The sequence below is a fragment of the Oryctolagus cuniculus genome, chromosome 12 (genome assembly GCF_964237555.1).
Source record: "Oryctolagus cuniculus chromosome 12, mOryCun1.1, whole genome shotgun sequence".
NCBI lineage: Eukaryota > Metazoa > Chordata > Mammalia > Lagomorpha > Leporidae > Oryctolagus > Oryctolagus cuniculus.
Genome location: NC_091443.1, coordinates 109,115,501 through 109,122,200, shown reverse-complemented (window position 1 = coordinate 109,122,200; position 6,700 = coordinate 109,115,501). Strand labels below are relative to the sequence as shown.

Here is a 6,700-nt window from a genome sequence, read left to right as displayed (position 1 = left end):
CGCCCTGAGGGCAGAAACCCACCTAGTACCTTGGCCTCCCCTTCCAGTCACCTGCTAATGATCTACAAGCTCCACAGGCCCAGCCTTCCCCGGGGCGGCCTGCGTGGGAGGGGTCAGCAGTGCGTCCCCCCCTTATCCCTCCCTTCCCGGAAGGATTTCCAAAGGAAAACGGAAGCAAGATCCCCGTAGGCAGGGGTGAAGATGGGTGATGGATGAGGGCCTCCAGGGACACTGGCTTTGTGTCCCCAGAGCTTGTGCAGGGCCCGGCGTGTCCCCTTGGTCTTCCTGACTCTGAGTGCCCCACGAAGGGAGGCTGCGCTGCCTCTCACTGGCTGCCACGCGGGTGGTCGCACAGCAGCACCGCGAGTGTGTGTGAGTGAGCCAAGCAGGATCCAGGAGTCCTTTGATGACATCAGTGTGTGGCTGCTCAGGTCCTAAGTAAATCCTCCTCCTGTCTCCAGCACTTTTGTCAGGCATTTCACTGTTTGCCGGCATCTCTGGGGACAGGAAACCGTGCAGTGTCTCGGCCTTGGACACCACCTTTGTTGTGGGGCTGCCCGAGGCCTCCACGTCATTGGCCACAAACAGAAGCATCTCTAGAGATTCAGTGTCCAGCAGGGAGACTGCCCCGCTGGAGGACGGGAGAGTGCGAATGGCTCAGGTCGTCCCTGGTCTCTGTGCGAAGCCTCCAGCCTGGGGGCAGAGACGCTGCGGCACCTGTGGCCAGGGCCCCCCAAGAGCAGCCGCGGCCTTGGGGAACTTGCTGTGGCAGACCTTGTGCTTGGGCTGGAGCGGGGAGACTGAGGCAGGACCACAGCGGGGTCCCTCCTGGAAGGCTCTGTGTGGTTGGAGAGGCAGAACCGGGAGCAGATGCGTTCCCCAGGACAGGAGCAGCCTCAGGCCTCCGCAGCGGGTCGGGGCCACCACGGGAGCCACCGGAGCCTGAGCTGGAAAGGCTGGGAGTGGGGCTGGGCTTGGAGCCGCGGAGGAAGCGACAGGCCCCGAGGGAGGCGGGCGGGAATGACTGCAGCTGCAGGTGATAAACCGCCAGGCCGCTCGGTTGTTAACATGTTGGGGTGAATTGACCGCAGTTCTGGGCCCTGCAGGGGTGCCTTGCACCTGGGGGCCCCTCCCTAGCCAGCAGATGAGCCTGGGAAGAGTGCCCATCAGGCTCCCTGCCTCCTGCTGAGCTATAAAAGGAGAGGGTTTCAGTCCAAGTCGGCCTGGAAGTTTCCACGTTGTCTGCGCCCACAGTAGTGTCAGAGCTGCCCACAGTGAACAAAAAGCAGGCGGGACGGCCCCTTAGCGAATCTCCTTCAGGACTGACGGCACAGGACAGCAGCCGCAGCCGTGCTGGGTTCTGGCTGCCCCGCGTCAGATCTCAGACCAGTCTAGTCTCGCCTCCTGTGTCGTCCCCACCCCACCCCCCACGTTCCCCCTCAGGTTTGGATGCCAGGGGACAAACCTGAAGAGCCTGTAAGGGGGAGCTCATGTCCGCCACTGCCCCCTGCCCCACCCCTAGCCCGGCCTGCTGTGCCTTCTGTCCACCTGTGTACACGCGGCAGCTGGCCGACCTGTGAGTTTGTTTTCTTTGAATCAGTTCGGTCCGGCTGCGGGTTCCTGTTCCGTCTGCAGTCTGTTCCGCGCCCCTTTCCTTACGTTTGGTGCTGCGTCCCGGCGTGGTCGGTCCCAGGTCCCGGCGTGGCCCCGCCCCAGGTCCCAGGTCTCCCCGTCCCAGGTCCCGGCGTGGCCCCGTCCCAGGTCCCAGCGTCTCCCCGTCCCAGGTCCCGGCGTGGCCCCGCCCCAGGTCCCGGTGTCGCCCCGGCCGGGCGCTTCTCCTGTCCTGGCTGGGCGGTGAATTTCCTCTTTTGCAGACTGAAAACATAGAATTAAACGAACTCCTCCCCGAGGGTCTCTCTAGAAGACTGTGACACCCTTGTAGTGTCTGACCCTGACGGCCCTTAACGTGTGTAAAAGGCACAGGAATTTGCTCAGCTCCAGGGCTTTGACTTGCTGTGGGCAGCTCCCGAGAGATGCCTGCAGGCAAAGCTCCCCCGTCTGGGCCCGGGTAGGGCGCTCAGAGCTGTGAGGTGGCCTTGGTTGTCCCAAACGGACTGTAGGATCTGTCTTGCTGTGGGAGAGGCCTTGGTTGGATGGGTTCCCTTCCCCCACGTGCCTCTCCACTCACCTCGGGCGCAGAACATCCCCGACAGTTGCCCTGCCGGCTGGGGGAGGCCATGGCCCGTGTGCTGTGTTGGCCTGCAGGACCTGGCCTTGTGCCTGGCCATGCCTCCTAGTGGACTGAAGTATGTTGTCTTTGTCAGGTACAATTGAGCTTTGGGGCTTCGTTGTCTGTCTTTAAGATTTATTTATTTATTTGAAAGGCAGAGTGACAGAAAGGGGGAGAGAGATCATCTTCCATCCATTGGCATTGGTTCACTCCCCAAATGGCCACAACAGCTAGGTCTGGGCCAGGCCGGAGCCAGGACAGGAACCCCATCCGGGTCTTCCACGTGGGTGGCAGGGGCTCAGGCACTGGAACCATCGCCCGCTGCCTTCATGTTTGCAGGAAACCGTGTCAGAAGCAGAGCAGCCGTCCCTCTCGTGAGGGATGCTAGCATCGAAGCAGTGCTTAACCCACAGTGCCACACCAGCCCCGAGGGAGCACACACCAGCCCCAGGGGTGCCCACACCAGCCCCGAGGGTGCACACACCATCCCCGAGGGTGCACACACCAGCCCCGAGGGTATACGCACACCAGCCCCGAGGGTGTACACACACCAGCCCCGAGGATATACACACACCAGCCCCGAGGGTGCCCACACCAGCCCCGAGGGAGAACACACCAGCCCCGAGGGTGAACACACACCAGCCCTGAGGATATACACACACCAGCCCCGAGGGAGCCCACACCAGCCCCGAGGGAGCCCACACCAGCCCCGAGGGTGAACACACACCAGCCCCGAGGGTGTACACACACCAGCCCCGAGGGAGCACACACCAGCCCCGAGGGTGCCCACACCAGCCCCGAGGGAGAACACACCAGCCCCGAGGGTGAACACACACCAGCCCCGAGGGAGAACACACCAGCCCCGAGGGTGCCCACACCAGCCCCGAGGGAGAACACACCAGCCCCGAGGATATACACACACCAGCCCCGAGGGTGCCCACACCAGCCCCAGGGGTGCCCACACCAGCCCCGAGGGTGAACACACACCAGCCCCGAGGGTGTACACACACCAGCCCCGAGGGAGCTCACACCAGCCCCGAGGGTGTACACACACCAGCCCCGAGGGTGAACACACACCAGCCCCGAGGGTGAACACACACCAGCCCCGAGGGTGCCCACACCACCCCGAGGGTGTACACACACCAGCCCCGAGGGTGCCTCTGGATTCACCCTTGTCTGGGGCCAGATCTCCTCTTCTCCGGACATCCAGCTGCTGCTGTTACATACGGTTTTTACTTTCGTGTTGTTCACAGTCCCTGCCCTGGTAGCCGGTTACCCACGGCATGGGGAGGGAGCCTGGTGTTTGAAAGCTGTGCACTGCATGGCCCAGTTTTGTTTAGATTCAGCCTCTTCAAGACCTGATTGGAACTTCCAGTGCTTGGCAGAGCGAGCTGTTTGATAGGTGTGCGTTTTGTCCGAGGTAAGCGGACACGCAGTAATCCCAGGTGCCGGGGGGGGGTACAGCACTCAGCCGTGGGAGCCCCGCTGTGTCTGAGCTGCGTGGCACGGATACTGATGGACACCCACTCGCGCACACAGCCAAGCCCCACGACCGCGGGCTGCTGATGCTGAGAGGGTGGGAGCGGAATCCGGAGTTGGGCTGGAGGTGGGCTCTGAGGTCACACCCGCTGAGCCGGGCCCAGCGGCCCTGTTTTCTGCTTTCTGTGCCTGCCTTCACCACATACACACACCCCCAAACCAGTGGGGCTGCCTGGCCCTGCCCCTGTAAACCTGAGCCAGAGTAAACCTCCGTAGGGAGCTTCGCTGGTTCTGTAGGCAAAGTGACAGGAGCCGACCCGTGAGCCAGCAGCAGGTGAAGCCAGGAGGCCTGACGCGGCTCCTCCCGATACCTGGTCAGCCCCCACCCCGCCCAGCTTTGAAGAGGGCCTGGCATCCCACATGGGCGCCGGTTCAAGTCCCGGCTGCTCCGCTTCCCGTATCACTCCCTGCTGATGTGTGTGGGAAAGCAGCTCCTGGCTTCAGCCTGGCCCAGCCCTGGTCGTTGTGGCTGTTTGGAGAGTGAACCAGTGGTTAGCACATCACTTTCCTGTCTTCTCCTTCTCTCACTGTAACTCTGACTTTCAAATAAGTAATTTTAAAAACAAAAAGCTTCAAAGAGGTGTCAGGCAGGTCATAGCCGTGATTGCCGTATCAGCTGCAGCAGAACCCAGCATCACCTGCTGCTGAACTCGCCTAGAGCCGCGAGTCCGTGCCGGAGCGCAAAAAGGAGAAAGTTTAGAATCGGCCTGCGGGGTTGTGGACCGAGCAGAACTCGCCCGCGCAGTGTGCCCGGGCCCTGTGCCGAAGCTGAGCACTTGCTGAGCCGTGACCAGCCCTGTCTGGCTGCCTGGGCGTGGTCCTGGTGAGGGACGCGGCATGCCCGGTGCGCGTGGCAGCGCCGTCTTTCACAGCCAGGATTGGGAGGAACTCTAGTGCCCCCCGGCACCGTGGGCTGCGGCCTGGCCAGACAGTGGGCACTGCCCAGCCACCCAGAAGGAAGCAGCTGGGGGCACAACCCGCACTGGGGAGGAGAAGAGGCCCGGCCTTGCCACATTCTGATTGTGTTCAGGGGAAGCCGAGGCAGGTTGAGTGGCAGAGAAGGTGGAGGTGCCCCCAGCACAGTGGGCGGGAGGTTCCAGGGAGCTTTCGAGGCACAGAAGTGTGAGGTGGGGTCTGAGAGCAGCGGACGTGAGCTGCGTCCTCAGGTTGGGCCCTTCCTGGCCGCTGCCCTGCAGGCTGCCGGACTCCCCGTGTGCACAGGTCAGAGAGGATCACCACTCCGTCTGCTTGTTGTGGGAACAGCACCCGAGCAGGGCCGCCCGCCCCGCCCCGCGCGTTCCTGCGCACCACGGGCTCCCTGTCGGCTCTCCTGGCAGTCGGGGATGGCAGTGATTGATGATCCTTTGCAGAGCCAGGAAAAGGCAGCAAGGGTCCCTGGCAGGGCCACGCCCTGGCTCTGAGGTCCCTGCCCCAGTGGCTCCTGGTCTCCGCTGGAACGTGCCTGCCCCTGTGATGGGGAGGAAGTGGCTTTCCTCCAGCAGCTGCAGCCAGGGGGGCTTCACCCCACCCCCGCCCGCTGTTGCTGCCTAGGAGGAAAGAAAGCCCAGAGCCGGAGCAGCTCGCGTAGCTTCCCTGTGCTGGCAGTGAGAGAGAGACACAGAGAGAGGTCTTCCTTTTTCCATTGGTTCACCCACCGAGTGGCTGCTACGCCAACCCGAAGCCAGGTGCTTCTCCTGGTCTCCCATGGGGTGCAGGGCCCAAGCACCTGGGCCATCCTCCACTGCACTCCCTGGCCACAGCAGAGAGCTGGCCTGGAAGAGGAGCAACTAGGACAGAATCCGGCGCCCCGACTGGGACTAGAACCCGGTGTGCCGGCACCGCAAGGCGGAGGATTAGCCTAGTGAGCCGCGGCGCCGGCCAGCTTTGGCTGCTAGTGCCAGCGCCCGGTGCCCTTCTCACCAACAAGGGTTAATGCCCGGGAGCCCGAGGCCTCATGGGTCCTGGCCCTCATAAAAGCCTTTTATATCCGCCCTGGGCAGCCTGGGGCAGCCTGGCTGAAATCTGATACGGGGCCTCTTTGTTGTGACTGTCAGCGCCTGTGTTGAGGAGGGAGCTGGAGACCAGCGGTTTCTTGGGGTGCAGATAAGGCTCTGGGCTGCTGTCAGAGAGACATGATTAATGTCCCGCTTTGACAGCAGTGACTGGCAGTCTGCAGGCTGGGGGGCTCCTGCCCCTCAGCGGGCTGCTTTTCGTTTGGTGGAGGGTCTTGTCCCAGGAAGGTGCACTTGGACCTCATGGGCCTGCCCTGAAGCCACACGGGGGCTCCCAGGAGGGGGCCCCACGCCCGTTTCTCTTGGGAGATCATTCCATGCTTCAGGCAGGTCCTGCAGACCAGCCACCAGCCCTTCGCTAGGAACCGCAGTGAGCACCGTCTGTCGGTTTTATTCGTGAGGCTTTGGAACCGAAAGCTCCCCCAGAGTCCTCATTTCACAGGTGGGGAAACTGAGGCCTGGGTGTGTGGCCCCCTAATGGTGTCGCGTGTGGGTTCTCGTCCACGTGCAGGGAGTGGGCCCCGAGGCCGCCTCGTGGTGGCAGGATCTGCATTGTTCCAGGGCAGTGGCAATCGGCTGATGCTCTCGGCGGTGCCTGTGTTCTCTGACGGCCACAGGGTGGTCCAGAGAGAGCTCTGTGCTGACCTCCTGTCCCGGGAGGACGTGGCCAGGGCCCCGTCCACCAGGCCACTGCATGATGCGGGCAGGCAGGAGCCGGGGTGAGGGGAGGCACGCCTGCCCAGGTCCTGTGTCCACCTGGTCTCCCTGCTGGGAGCGGGCGGGGCGCTGAGCTTTGATGAGATGTCTGTGTCCAGGACAGCGTTGCTGTCACAGATGCCATCTTGGATGGCTGTGACTCAGGACTAGGGCACAGTTCTTTGGAGGTGGCCCTAGTGGATCCGTCCCCACCGGGCCGTCC

The 6,700-nt window shown here is 63.0% G+C and overlaps 1 protein-coding gene and 1 long non-coding RNA gene across 5 annotated transcripts in view; both read left to right on the top strand.

Annotated features, from left to right (window-relative positions):
* LOC127487822 (uncharacterized) overlaps positions 1–3,279 on the top strand; it is a 3,942-nt gene extending 663 nt beyond the window's left edge. Inside the window, exons 1-2 of the long non-coding RNA XR_007915071.2 lie at positions 1–1,761; positions 1,808–3,279. The exon at positions 1–1,761 is cut by the window's left edge and continues 663 nt beyond it. This is a non-coding gene — a long non-coding RNA (uncharacterized lncRNA). The remainder of the gene's footprint in view (positions 1,762–1,807) is intronic.
* The window catches only part of ARID3B (AT-rich interaction domain 3B), a 46,693-nt gene that overhangs the window by 32,128 nt on the left and 7,865 nt on the right, over positions 1–6,700 (top strand). The gene's annotated exons all lie outside the window — the stretch shown is intronic.